The sequence below is a fragment of the Diuraphis noxia genome, unplaced genomic scaffold (genome assembly GCF_037042655.1).
Source record: "Diuraphis noxia isolate RWA-SAM2 unplaced genomic scaffold, SU_Dnox_SAM2 contig0004, whole genome shotgun sequence".
In the NCBI taxonomy this organism is placed as follows: domain Eukaryota; kingdom Metazoa; phylum Arthropoda; class Insecta; order Hemiptera; family Aphididae; genus Diuraphis; species Diuraphis noxia.
In genome coordinates, this window is record NW_028301714.1 from 46,223,887 (window position 1) to 46,240,151 (window position 16,265).

The 16,265-nt window shown below is 25.4% G+C and overlaps 1 protein-coding gene across 3 annotated transcripts in view; it reads right to left on the reverse strand.

Moving 5' to 3' along the window:
* The window catches only part of LOC107166827 (discoidin domain-containing receptor 2-like), a 323,537-nt gene that overhangs the window by 253,323 nt on the left and 53,949 nt on the right, over positions 1-16,265 (reverse strand). For 2 of the 3 annotated variants that reach the window (XM_089225580.1, XM_089225582.1), the window contains exon 1: positions 14,819-15,071. The gene's annotated coding sequence lies outside the window, so the exon portion shown is untranslated. Of the gene's footprint in view, positions 1-14,818; positions 15,072-16,004; positions 16,078-16,265 lie in introns of those variants that run through there. The other variant, XM_089225581.1, reaches the window with a different exon arrangement.

Genomic DNA, 16,265 nt, shown 5'->3' on the forward strand with positions numbered 1-16,265 from the left:
AGCACAAACATGTACAGAAAAACGATGGACGCGCAATTGAAAAAAAAAGACCTGAGGGTGAAAAACACACATACACGCCTAACATAGCGAAATCGTTTTTATTGCATACACCCGTATTAATCTCACCTCATATAATTCCCGATGCCAGCAATCTTTATTAGAGTGTCATATAAAATACAGAATGAGGATGAGGAGGATGAGAAGATAGTTGAGTTGGAGAGAGGGTGATAGACAAAAGAAACCCGACTTTAAATGCCCCCGAGAAAGCTTTTACACTACCCGCACGAATGCACCACGGCGCATCTGACTGTACTACGTTGAGAGTGACGCATCTCTTTCTACCAGCCGACATTTTCGTTGTGTTATTATTTACCGTTGTCTCGCCAAATATCGCGATTCGTAGACCATGACAAAGTCTGTGCACAAGGGTAAAGATGTTTTAATAAACAACTTTCACTGCGTGGTGAACACTCTTCAACCCTCTTTAAATTAACTTTTATAAATAAATTTCAAAAACTAATTAACCTTGATGTATTAGTATTAATTAGTTATCTAAATGTCTAATATAATTTTTAATTACTTAGATGAATAATGAATAAATAAAAACATTGTTTTGTTATAGTGTGAGAAATATGTTACACACATAAATGTTATGTAAGGTAAGGTTAGATATCTCTATTGAATAAGAATATTATAAGTCTTATATAAATAAAATACAAAAACTTGTATATGTTAATAAACACATTACATTTTTATTTATTTTGATGATTTTCCAATGTCAATAATTACAGATAACGCTAAAATTCAAGTAGAAAAATTATTATCAACATTGGTGAGATTAAAATGTGCACATATAAAGTTTGATCAATAAAACTTTAATTAATAAACTACCTATACTATATAACTATAATATTATAAATAATAAAAATTATCAAATCTTAGATTTAAAAAGAATTTTTTTTATGAATTTCTAGCTTAAAATAATTTGCGAACTTTTGTGATTTTTATGTATGTTATCAAAATTCAAACTTTGAATGCTTATAAAAAAAATTGTGACTATAAATTTATTTTATTTTTAACTGCTATTGTAACAATAGGTTAAGAGCCTTGTATTAAATTTTCAAGATTTTCTACCCAACAAATACATTTTTATTGTTGTTTATTAAAAAAAAAAAAATTAAAAAGATGAAAAATTAAAATGTCAGTAAACAACTCAAAACAAATCAAAATATTTTGAAAATTTTGAAAATTTTATCAAATATAGAATATGCCTATATATTATAAACATTCAGTGAAAATTTCAAGTATCTACGGTCATTTGTTTTAGAGTTACACCAAAATAAGAAAATCGCTAAATCAGAAATCTAGTGAAAATCCGATGTTGTAAAAATCTAAATTTCAAACATTCATAAAAATTTGATTTGAATTTCTGGTGGACATTTTTTTTTTGTGATTAGGATTGACAAACTTGTAAGGAATTTTGCTTTAAATTTTAAAATCTTAGATTTAAAAAGAAAATTTTTTATGAATTTCTAGCTTAAAATAATTTGCGAACTTTTGTGATTTTTACGTATTTTGTCAAAATTCAAACTTTGAATGCCTATAAAAAAAGTTGGAACAATGAGCATCTTTTATTTTTCAACTGCTATTGTAGCAATATGTTAGGAGCCTTGTATAAAATTTTCAAGCTTTTCTACACAACGAATACATTTTTATCGTCATTAGTTTAAAAAAAAACTAATAATGATCGAAAATTGCATATGCCTAAAAATAGTTCAACTTAAGTCAAAATTTTTTGAAAATTTTATGGTGGATAGAATATATTTATATAAACATTCGATGAAAATTGCATGTATCTATGATTATTTATTTTGAAGTTACATCAAAAACCAAAATCGATCTTGTCGAAAACTGATTGTGTGGAAAATTTCCCGTTTTTCCCTTAATTTAAGATTCTGAGCAGAGCGAGGAATGTATTGATTTTAGCATGATGTGTGTTTTTTTTTTATGTCTGTCATTTGGTTTTGGGGCAGTAAAAGTGCTTCAATTTCCGACTTCAGTACCTCGGTTCGGTTAATCCGAAAGTGAATCCTAGTTGGTACTTTGGGGGGTCAAAAGTAAAATATTCTCAATATTATTTTAAATAATCGAAATAAACAAACTAAAAATTAAGGAAAATACGGGAAATTTTACGCACAATCAGTTTTCGACAAAATCGATTTTGGTTTTTGATGAAACTTTAAAACAAAGTTCAAATTTCGACTAAATACGTAAAAATTACTGCAACGTTCAAATTATCTTAGATAGAAATTCATAAAAGTTTTTCTTTTTAGATCTAAGATTTGAAAATTAAATACAAGGCTCCTAACATATTTTTACGATAGCAGTTGAAAAATAAAATAAATTCATAGTCACAATTTTTTTTTTATAAGCATTCAAAGTTTGAATTTTGATAACATACATAAAAATTACAAAAGTTCGCAAATTATTTTATGCTAGAAATTCATAAAAATGTTCCTTTTATATCTAAGATTTGATAATTTTTAATGATCTATAATATATCCTAGACAGATAAACCGTCTCCGCTCAGAATTGTTTTACGTATACAATAATATAATATCATTGAATTCAAATTTAATTCCATCCATTGACCAATACAATAACCCACTTATAACTAATTGTACAGCAGAGCGACATCCACGACTTACCAGCTTTTTAGTTTGTTTACCCCGATTATTTAGAAATTTGAACCCCCAAAGTACCAACTAGATCCACTTTCTATTGAACATCAAACTAAATATCAAAAGCATGTTTTAGTTTTATTTATTATGTAAAAACTGTAAGACATAAGAATGTTTTAACTATTATATAAATGTATAGAAGCAAACTATAAAATTTTCAGAAAGTTCATAATGCTTTTTAGTACGAAAGTTATAGAATCAAAAATCGATCAACATTAGTGAAGTATTTTTTTAGATACCTATCTTAAAGTCTACCAACAAATTAATACAATTTGTAGGTATTTTTAATTTTACTATTCCCTGAAAATGACATAATATTATATCAATTTTTAGATAACTATATAAATCATTTAGGTAATGATATATTTAAAATAAGACTTTTATTCCTATAATGAACTTTAAATTAATGAACTATAAACGTTTTTCTTTAAATAAATAATTGAACAAAACATAAAATATTATAATAAAATTAAGTTTATTCTAAGTGCATTTTTTTTTTTTTTTTACTACATAAGGTTACGTGTCATTTGGACTGTTATATGATGACATTTACAAGGGGACAGAAAATATTCTACATATAAAAAATAAATATTTTAATCATAATTATATCAGATACTAAAATATAATAGGTCGTTTCCCAGGTTATAATATTATTAAAACCAAAAAACAGCACAGCATTAATTATCCGTATTTATTGATTAATATTGTATAAGAAGTTAGACACATTTATGGACCGTTAGATGTTATTAAACTTCATAGTTATCACATTTAATTTAATTAAACCTTCATGCATTATATTTAATACATATACAAGTATAAAATTTAATTTCACAGTTTATAGTTACATAAAATAGCTCTAGATAATGTTCCATAACAAGAAAAAATTACTATAACAACCAAATATCAATTATAATTGTTGAGACCAACCTTCTGCATAAAATATAATAGCATTAGCAAAACTTAGAAATGTAAATATTTTTCACTTAAAAAACTTATTTTATCAATTTTTCACATATGCAAAATTTATTATTTTGTAAAAATTAAGTAAACTATAATATGTATTTTGAAACGCCAATAGCTCCTGTGGTTGAGGCGTATTTGTTAAATAAATAAAAAAAATATATTATTATTATGGTAGCAGTGGATTACATAATGCAAAATTTATCTATCCTAGCAATGACAACCTGTTTAAAAGGAATTGAACAATTTAAAATAAAACAATGGTTAATAAACGTGTTCATCTTTTTTTTTATCAATAATAATTATTATAGATAATTAAATGTATTATTTCAAAACGCCCATTTTGCTGTACTATAAGTTTCAAGTGTTTCAACTGCTCACCTTTATTTTGGACTACAAGAATTTCAGTATTAACTAGGAGTAGAAAAATTAGAAAAAATAAAACAAATGTATGTATTGTAATAATAATATAATATGTATACATTAGTATATATCATTAGTATGTCTTTTAGACTTAATAAAATATCTGTACAGCTGCACAAACATAGACTATCAAAATACACATTATTATGAATTAAATTACTTTTAGATTTTAAAAAATAAATAAAACATTATTTACGCAAACATTAATCAACAATAAAATAAAATTACAATTAATTGAATTATTACTCTGGAATTTAGAAATAATCACAATCTTTGCAGCTGTACAAATATGAGCTATTTAGTAGGTAAATAAGATACCCATGATGATACACAGAGGAGCAACACCGCAATCACAAAGGCGGCATATTACATCAATAAAAGAGAAAACGACAATTGACTCCACGCTCAGTCGTTCACCCAAGACTGTATTAATAAATGTTTTATGTATTCTGTGTCAAACCTTTTTACAAATTTAAATATATCTTAATTCACATTAATATCATATCTTTCGGCTTATTGAACTCAATATTCTCACACATCTCTTTCTACTACAATCATCCAGGATCCACTACATCTAGTTGCTTCAAACACAATTATTTCAGTTCTCGAGTCATTCGAAAGGTAAGTCAAAATTCACATAACAGATATCTCTTATACTTTCATTTATTCAAAAAGGAAAACTCTCGTACCCAACCCCGTAACATATCTTTCATGAAGTAATGAGTTAAAGATAAAACATCAAAAAAATAAATAACATTCTAAACACTATTACATAATTTTTAAATATCATTATATACCTTATTTTCCTTCTTTAATTTTAATTCATCACAGTATTGAGTAACTTTATTTATTATTGTTATGGTTTAATATTTTATATTCAATAAATAATAGCAAGACCAATTAATATTCCATCGATTTCTTCACATAAATTTTAAAAACGATTTAAAAAAAGCGGGTAATTGGGTATCACTCTGCTGTATATTAAGGGATGGGGTGGACCTCTGACTAGGGTAGGTTAAATTTGAATGCAATGATAGGTATCATTGTATACGAAAAACGATTCTGAACGGAGATGGTTTATCTGTCTAGGGTATATTTTAGATTATTAAAAATTTTCAAATCTTAGATTTAAAAAGATAATTTTTTATGAATTTCTAGCTTCAAATAATTTGCGAATTTTCGTGATTTTTACGAATGTTGTAAAAATTTAAATTTAAATGCTTGTAAAAAAAAAATGTGACTATGCATTTAATTTATTTTTAAACTGCTATTGTAAAGATATGTTAGGAGCCTTGAATTAAATTTTCAAATCTTAGATATTAAAGGGAAATATTTTATGAATTTCTAGTTTAAAAAATTTGCGAATTTTCGTGATTTTTACGTATTTTGTCAAAATTCAAACTTTGAATGATTTTATAAAAAATTGTGCTTATATATTTCTTTTATTTTTCAACTGCTATTGTAAAAATATGTTAGGATCCCTGTATTAAATTTTCAAATTTTAGATTTAAAAAAAAAATTTTTATGAATTTCTATCTAAGATAATTTGAACATTGCCGTAATTTTTACGTATTAAGTCAATATTTGAACTTCAAATGCTAATAAAAAAAATCGTGCCTATCTATTCTTATAATTTTTTAATCACTATAAGAATTACTTATAAAGAACTTTGTATTAAATTTTCAAGTATTTTGATAGGGCCAAAACAATTTTATCGACACTACAAAAAAAAATTTTCAGAAAAATTGAAAATTTCAGTTGTCTATAAAAATATCTCAAAAAAAGTCAAAATATTTTGAAAATTAAATCATGTAAAGAAAATTTCAATCTAAATACCAGGTAAAATTTTTAAGTATCTGCGACTTATACTTTTTGAATAATTACAAATATTTAAAATCGTTTGAGGATAAATCGTTAACGTACGCTATTTCGTAAAAATTTAAAATTCAAACGCAGTTAAAATTTTTCCTATAATGATGTGTTGAGTTTTCTCTATGGATACATGAAGGAAAACTTACGGAAAACTTAGTGTTGTATTTTTACAAAATTTTTTATGATTTTTCAATTTCAGAATTACTTGCAAATTTTAGCGTTTTTGACAGATTTCGTAAAAATTTGAACTATAAACGCTTGAAAAAAAAATTGTGACCAACAATTTTTATTTTTTTTCGCTACAATAACAACAACTCATAAAAAACCTTGTATTAAATTGTCAAGTTTTTTTGGTGATCCAAAATTTTTTTACCGATACTTAAAAAAAAAATCGAAAATTTCAGTGGTCTATAAAGAACTCAAAAAAACATAAAATAACATTTTGAAAATTAAACTGTATATAGATAACACTAACATAAACATTTGGTGAAAATTTCAAGTATTTACAGTGATTAGTTTTTGAATTACAACCATATAAAAAAATCGATTCGGTCGAAAAATGGTTTTGCGTGAAAATTCCCGTTTTTCTGTCATTTTTTTTTTGTTTTTCTCGATTTTTGAAAACTGTTGGAAAATGTTAACTTTTGACCTTTATAAGCACCAACGATATTCACTTTTACATCGGAAACCACCCCCAAAGTTTGAAATTGAAGCATTATTTCGACTAGTTATGCTGTACACAGACACAAAAAAAAAACACTTACATCATTGTAAAATCAATACATTCATTACTTCGTTCAGAATCTAAAATATAATATCACTGTAAGAAAATGAAAACGGTTATAAATAAGATAAACTTGAGGTAGGGCGAAAGTTTTCAACTCATCTTTTTATCAAAATATTATTTTTCTTTAGGATACAGCTAATAACTGTAATTTATCTACAGATTTGTAAACAAATATTTTGTTTAATTTTGACAGCTAATTAAACATTGACTTTAAAAAGTAAAAACAAATAATTGAAATGAAGGTTGACAAGAATAAATTCATTAACTTATAATGTATTATAAATAGTAATATAAATACATATATTTTATAAATTGTATTGAAAACCTAATTCAAACAAAGATAATTTAATTTAAATTAAAACACTATATATAATCAAGTAATTATTAATAGAATACTATAAATAGAATAAAGAAAATGACCTAAGCTGTTAATATTATTATAAGATTTAAACAATGTTTTTTTTTTTTACAGTTAACGTCGAAAACATGTTATTTCAAATATAATACCTACTCATTAAGCAAATATTGATGTTTGCTCAATTTAATTGTTGATTTACTAAAACAATATTGTAAGATAATGATAAATTTGTACTTTTAATACAATAGATACAAAACAATTTTAAATCAGGTTGTCGGCACACCAATTTTTTGGGAATTAGTAATTTACACCAAAAAGTATCGAATTATATACAATTACTATTTGATTATTTGTTGACTGACAGCTATCGTTTATTATACTAAGACTTTATTTTTAGTACAAAAATACATACTTACACATTTATTACAAATATATACTTATCGATGTACAGGAGCTAACAATAGAGGGGGTAGAATGTTAGCTGACCCATTGATTATTTGTTAGTAAAATGTGGCTCCTCAAAATGATAAACTACATAATTTTTTTTTTTTTTTTTATGTACAATAATCAATAATAAAATAATATTAAATATTAATAATTATTTATAAAATTTACACAGGGTCAAGAATGTTTCTCCACCGATACTAATGTTAACCCTTTATGGACCAAACTTGAAATTAAAATTATTTTTCCATTTTATTTTTCATAAAAACATAATTACATATCTATTGATAAATAAGTGCACCTTTTAAAAAAAAATTAACATAAATTTGAGTTAAGATCTTAGTACTAAGAAGTACTGTTGGTCAGTTTAACATTTTGTTCCTGGTACTGTCACTGTGAATACTGCAGCAGACCATTGGTCATTTAGCATATAATAACTTTTTTAAACATACAAACTATAACAATTTAAAAAAAATTGCCTGAAAAATCTTTAAAATTGTAATATTATATTTGGGTCCTGAATAATACAAATTAACAAAATATGTACATCCATATGCATTTAATAAAATCACAAAAATTTTAAATTTTAAGCATTTAATTATCATTTTTTTTTTATTCTAAAAAATGTACATTTTTACTGTCTAATGTTGGCATGTTTAATTCTAAGAATATTAGTTTATGTTATTTTACTTTATACCATCTATTTATATAGCTATTTTTCTAAATTTGAGACATATTTTTATTTATTATTTTGTAGCTTAATAGATACTTGTGTGTACCGATAAATCATACTATCATAATTATATACACATCATATGTTTTAATTAACATTTTTATGGTTAAGTACTCAAAAGTAGTGACAGACGACAAACAGAGATCGAATAGGAACAAAAATTAAGAACGGACTCGGGTTTTAGTTCAGAAAACACTGTTCAATAGCGGAATAAACACGTGTACAGGTGTGGAACATCCAGTGTTAGGAACAGATAACAAAAAAATCATCTGGATAAAGATAAAGATAACAACACTAAATTTTATCTAAGATACAGATAAAAGATAAACAAATTTAATTCATCAAACAAAAAGATAAAAGATAAAAATATTTTATCCAGATAAATAACAGATAATTATAGAAATTAAAATTAAAACAACTAATTTAAAAAAACATATATAATGTCATGTAAGTACATGCCTATATAATATGTTTATTTTCGACTTAACTTATTATATCATGATGTGTATCACCAAACATTAACTTCAACACATATAATTATATAAGGAACCAATAAGATCCAAGGGACTCTAGGGAGTAACAAAGTATAAATAAAAATTTGGGAAGTCACCCTGCTGAAGAAGTTGTCGAGTGGACCAAAAACAAAATTCACATAGTTAATAATATTTTTGGTACAGATCTATCTAATTTTCACTAAAAAATGTATCTTTTAAATTTATCAAGATAAGTCAAATATTTATCTAAAATAAATACTTAGATAACTTATATTTATTTATCTAGATAAGATAAAAGATAAAATAATTATTATCTGGATAATTTATCTAGATAAGTCCTAACACTGGGAACATCCCTATACAAGTATAGTAGATTAACAAAATAACACTACCACATTATATAATATTTAAAAATTTAGTGTGTTCCTGTGAACAATTAATAATTAATAACTTAACAGCAGATAATCTACATTATTTTAATCCGCAAAAGTTTTAATACATTTATATTTTTTTTTTCAGTCATCGCTGGTTTTAAAAATTCTTTTATTTTAAAATTATATATCCTTTTATGCATTATAGAACAAATAACCTATATTTTCATAATCTGAAGTAGAAGATTTTAATATTGCCAATGTCAAATAATAGGTATTATTTTAGACTTTCAAGGACAATATGATAGTAGATCAATTTTATAATAATGTAATATTATTCATAAAGAATTAGTTTAAAGAATTCTGTGAGTTTAGTACTTGAAATACAGAGTGTCCCGTGAGGATTTACCCATTGCGATATCTCCCGAAATAATGGTGATATCGAAATTCTGTTTTTGTAATAAGACTCACAGGGATAAGAACTATAATTATTTCATATTTTAATTTATTTTTATGTTTTGGTAAAAAAGTTAAAAAATATATTTTTTTCTTTAATTATTTCAAAAAAAATTAAAGATAGCCATTTTGTTGAGTTTATTTTTCTGAAAATATTGACGTTTCAAAAATTTATTTTCATTAATTTCCTGATTTTTAATATATTTTTTTAGTTTGGAGAAAAATTGCGAATTATTTAACACCGTAATGTTATCAAACATGTGACCCGTCGCGCCAGGTGCATTCCCATACGGCCAGCCGAATACTTTCCATGTACCTAATAGTTATAAATTTATAATCATATTTTATTTCTTCAAAACTAGAAAAAATATTAAAAATCAGGAAATTAATGAAAATAAAATGTTGAAACGTCAATATTTTCAGAAAAATAAACTCTAAAAAATGGCTATCTTTAATTTTTTTTGAAATAATTAAATAAAAAAATATATTTTTTAATTTTTTTACCCAAACATTAAAATAAATTTAAAAATTAAATAATTGTAGTTCTTATCCCTGTAAATCGTATTATAAAACCAGAATTTTGATATCTCCATTATTTTGTTAGATATCGCAATGGGTAAATCCTCGCGGGACACCCTGTATAATAGAATTTTAGAAGGTTAAAATATTTTTTAAAAATCTGACAAATGTGTAGACAATCTAAAATTGATTAAGTTAATTTAGTGCATTTAGAATTTATAACTTATAATATAAGCATATTTCATTATATACACTTCAAGCAATAAAATACATTATTAAATTTGAAGTATTATTGTAATTAAATAAGAAAATCAGATAGTTAATAATGAAATAATTTAAGTATTTGTTTGTTGACAAAATGTATAGGTTAGAATGGAATAAATTTAAAAGTATAATTAAATTAATAAATTATAAAACTGAAGTCTGAAATGCTTTTTAGTAGGTAGAGTAGATTACAAAACAAAGAGCGAGTTGTCACGCATATGTGACGATATAAGGTATATCTTTAAATCACCCGCATAAGAGAATTGGTTTTGGATTCGTAACGCGCATGAATGCTGCACCGCGACCGCACTACCACATAGTATTATAGTGCTGTGTAAATACACTCAAAAACGAACAGAAACATATGCGTCTTGAAGGCTTACAAGAGGGATTACACCTTGTGTGTTTTTAGTAACGATTGTTACACTTTGAGCTTTTTAGAGTTTGAGAAGGACGGCGATGAAAATTGAAGGAAAATAATATTGTTAAAACAAGACGTGACCGTGAACGCAAATAAGGGCTTGACCGAAGATATCGAAACTAAGCAAGCCACCTAGCCATTCAGACAGGAACAAATAGTTATGAAGGAGATGAAGGCTGCTTATAGTCTACTTACCGATGAACGAAAGGTCTTTATTGTTGCAAGAGTACACGCTTTAGATAACTATAAATTATAAATAACTATACATTTCTAAAAATACACCTTTTAAAATAATCATAACAAATACCTCACCAGGTTTTAATTATTGGAATAACAAAAATTCAGATGAGCATAAATTTATTTTGGCATAATAATTAATCAATTCAAATTAAAATGCATTATTATACACAGCCATTTAGGTATTTACCCCAATAAAATAGTTTTAAAAATTCCCACGTCCATAAACGACTAATAATATAAAATCATAAAACACAACAGAATATTATATACTTTAATTTTTCAATAAATTTTATAATTTTAATTTAATTTATTCATCTATGGCCATTAGTTATGGTAATTAAAATTATTACAGATGTGTTTATAGGGATGATACATTTTAGTTACAATAGTAGGGTAACAACTAACAACTAACAATATTAGTTATAACTTATAGTTATAATAATTACATTATTTATAATATTTACACATGTGCTAATAAAATGAGATTATAATATAAATATAAAAGGCATTATACTATTAAAGCATACAAACATTTTAATTAATTATTCGTCGTCGTGAAATTTTTTAAAGAATTAAATTTGAGTTCATAATTTAGATTAGATTACACAATTTTAAACATAATTAAACCTAAATGAAAAACGTAAAATTAACATCAATGTGACATTATTTTTATTGGTATTTGAAGTGTATATTATGGATAACTACGTGTGTATACATTTTATTCATGATATTAGTGTAGTTACTTAAAATATTATTTTAACAAATAATACTAGAAAATTAACAAAATATGAATGAACATTTAAAATCTATTTATTTGTATTTTAATTTTAAATTTAATTTCTATTTTTTATCATAAATAAATCATAAAATACTATAGATTTTGAACATCTACTTCTCCATTTCTCTTATAACACTATTATCAAATAAGTAATCTAGTTGAATGATATTTATTAAAAGGTACCTTAATCGTTGATTTTTTTTTAATTACAAATGTCTTATAGTTCCTCGTAAAGAAAACTGCCAATCGCGACATCTGGATAAACTTATAAAAATCGTAGAAAGCACAATTTTAGTTTTAAATGAGATCCGTTGGAATCGATTTTTAAATAAAATGAATAATTTTCAAATTTATAATGAGAAAAAATACATATTAAACAGTACTAATTACTACCGATAACTACTGTGGTATATGTAACGAGATGAATGTGAAAACCCCATACCTCATTAATACTTCAAAATTATATAAATAAAATCATTCTTACACTTTATTTAAAAATAAATATATTTCTTAAGTATACCTTCCAATATATTTTTTACCTACAACAATAATTAAAAAATTATTTTTGTATAATATACTATATAATAATATAATACAGAATAATATTTACTGTATATACTTTAACAAAAATAATTTTAATATTCTGATATTCCAAGTATAGCTATCATACTTTTACAGTATAAATACTTTATTATTTTATTATTTCAAACTAATACATTTTCTTAACACGTTATTTTTATACAAATTCCTGATTAAATATAAATTATAATACAAAAGACACCAAAAATCTATACCTACTGAAAAATACTAGAGCAAAACGAAAATATTGTTAAGCTTAAGTGACCTGTACTGGGTTACCAAATGTATTTTTCTATACACTTCTTAAAGTCTTATGTCTAAAAGGTTTTGGTACTAAAAAAACCTCCTTTTATTTACACTTTTACCAAAATAAGAACCCGTAGAAATCTCTACCACCGTAAATTCACTAGTACGCTATTCAAGCATAATTGACGGTAACTTAGTAAAGTAATTCACTTTATCTTATCATGAAACGTTTTAATATTATGGTTTATATAAGTTCTACCTATGCATACGGTATAAATAATTCTTTTATTGAAACCATTTCCAGATTTTAAAATTATGACTAATACAATTACTAATTACTAACCTACTACTTATTTATTAGTAAAATTTAAATTATGTTGAATATCAAACAAATACATAAAAAACGTAGTTTAATTTAGTTCAGTCAAATGTTACCTAGAAAATTATAGGTACCTAATTTCTAATATATAATAACTATCTACTGAGTTCTGATTACCATACAACCATTTTTCTTAAAAATCAAACAAATCCTAATTTAATATTACGGCTATTTACTATTTACTTATAATTAATTTATATTTGGGGCCGTTGCTTGGTTGTATTTATATGGTTCTTATTTTTATAATTTAGGTAAAATTAGTAGGTTAGGTAGGTACTAGTGTAACCAACTTAGATAATTTAATATAAACATATAGGTACATACTTATAGAATAGTATAAATTACAATATTATAGTATATCTTTAAAGTATAATTAAGTATACAAATATTTAAGAAATATAAAGATTAATAATCCTAAAAATGGCATAATGTGCATTGGCACTTGTTTATTTTACAGCTAGTTAAGTATTACTCGTATAATAGTACCGATTGTACAGAACAGTACTCATGTAGTCATGTATGCTATAAACTATTTACTAAATTATAATAATAATATAGTATAAAATGCAGTAACGTAGGTAGTTATTATTTTACTCGAGGAAGGGGGTTAAACAATTATAATTAAAATAAATCACGAGAGAAAATATTTAATTTCATTTACAACAGTGGTTTGATTCAGTAGGTACTGAACCAATTCTTCTTTAAGTATATTTTAAAAATGTTAGCAAAAATATTAAAATCTTTATCGATGCATTTATTGTTACATTTAGTCCATTTAGATCCTAGACATTTTTAATCAATAAAGTATTTACATAATATAAAATAAAACATTTAAAAATATGTATGGTGAGTGACTTTTATTTATTCGTTTTTATTTTTATTTACCTATATACATCATATATTACAAATTTACAGTAGGTATCTAAATTATAATTTAAGAATTAGCATAGATTATTATCTGTTAAGTTTTGAAAATGTACAATATAAATATTATTGAATTGACTATTGTATTGCATAAATTTAACTGAAAGATCCCCTCTCTGATCTTTACTCGTTTTAATATCACTGTATAGACTAATTGCAGATACGAATTTAAAACAGACGTATTTTGTGATTTTCTACCTATATGATAATTTATGATCGTCAAGTTGTTTTTTGTTTATATAACCTACCTTGTTTAAATTTTAATAAATAAATTTTAGTTTTCGACCAGTGGGTGTACAGGAAAAAAAAAGAAACTTCATGAGAACAATCTTATCGCGCAAAGTCAAGAAACTGGCACGTCTTGCCAATATTTCCCTTAAAACTTTTCGCGTGTCCTTTTGTGCTGTTGGAGTCGTTCCAAAATAGACACACACACATTATACAATGTTGGCATTTTATAATACGTCATATAACATAACTGAACCATTGTGTTCCTTTTTATTTTGCTATATTAAAATATAAAAAATAAGAAATGAGTGTCATGTTGGCTAAAAGAAAGCAGTGCCATCATATATCGCCATATCGGCTGCCATGCCACCACGGTACCCACAACCTTGTAAAAAAGTTCATATCCACTCGTAAACTATATTTATGAATTACACAAGACACAACTTCAATCACTGTATAATTTTTTTCGATAATTGCCCTTTGGAATCCTTAAGTGAAATGAAAAATCACAATCATATTGATTAAATACGCCAATACGCGACATACAATCATAAATACTTACATATTTTTTTAACGAATGTATTAATTTTTTTTTACTCACGTGGATTTCCAAACGTTGTCTCCTGCCGTTGACACACCAGAGCAAACGCACAAATTCAATTATCGGTTATTTAAACGAATCACGAACTTTCGGGACGCAAGCGAAACGTTAACAAGCTCGGTTCGCAGAAAGACAAAAGAAACAAAATTTTAATAATAAAATGTTTTCGTTGGGAAAAAAAATTATAAAACACGAAACTAAATACAAATATCTCAGACGAAACGCACCGCAACTGTCGGACGACGTAGCGCGTGACACACGGAACTGTCGCGGTGGCGGCCAAATACCGAACAACGTGGTCAGGGGGTGTGGAGGGCGCGTGCGCTGCCTCATCATCCCTCTACGAGTAACTCGCACATGCATACTTGTGCCGCCATCTGTGCCGGACATCAAGTTCAAAAATAAGACTATAATGATAGGACTTTCCATATTAACTTAACGCTTTAATTTCTGGTTAAAATTCATCTACAAAGAAAAATAAATCATAGTTTTATTCGTTCAGTAATGTTCTGTTTACCAAATGAAAAGAGTTGGGCACAGAAAGCGTCACACATACTATTGTATTATACTTTTATTTTTTGCCTTATTCAATTCAATCGACAGTTGGTGACGCCTAATCTTAAAAAAAATATATGAAAAGAAATGCATCGATTGGTATCTAACCTAACCATGCAAAAAACAGTTTATTATTTTGTTTCAAATACTCAACGGCCAGTGTCTACTAAGGCACTGTAGTATCCGTTCCTATTACCAATTACTATTTACCTACTAGGTTTGGCATTTACATTACACCGTTTAAAATATATAATTAAGTATAAGTATACAATTTAAACGTAGGTATATTACAAATCTTTAAATACAATAGTTATATAGTGATATATAACAAAATAAGTAAGCAGTAAGTGGTTACAAAAAAAAATCTGTTGCAACATTTAATTTAGATGTATTCACCAGTTCACCACTGATTCTAATTATATGCTTTCCACTACTTTTAATTGCATACCTATACCTATACCATACGATGTATTGACAAAATTATCAGTACAATAAAAATCCCTTATGACTGACATACTACACGCGATGTTCATTTATACTTCATATATTTCCTTCATAAAAATATATTTTTTATTAAATTCATAAATATTTTAAATATAAAAATGGTTCAAAACTTCTGAGTTATACTCACATTCAAGGTCGTTACTGGATGAATCCAATCCAGCCGGTCCAGGTCCCTCTCTCCACGATTTTTCTTTTAGTTACTATTACACAAAAATAAACTATAGCTATATTTAGAAAATAAACATGGAAAGGGGTATTGGCGACCGCAGGCAAATTATTTTTAAGGATCAAAAAAGAAATTTGGAAAAAAATATAGTCTTTGAATACACAATGAATACTGCACATTGTATTCTCAAGAAAAACAAATGAAGGATAATTAAATCATGAT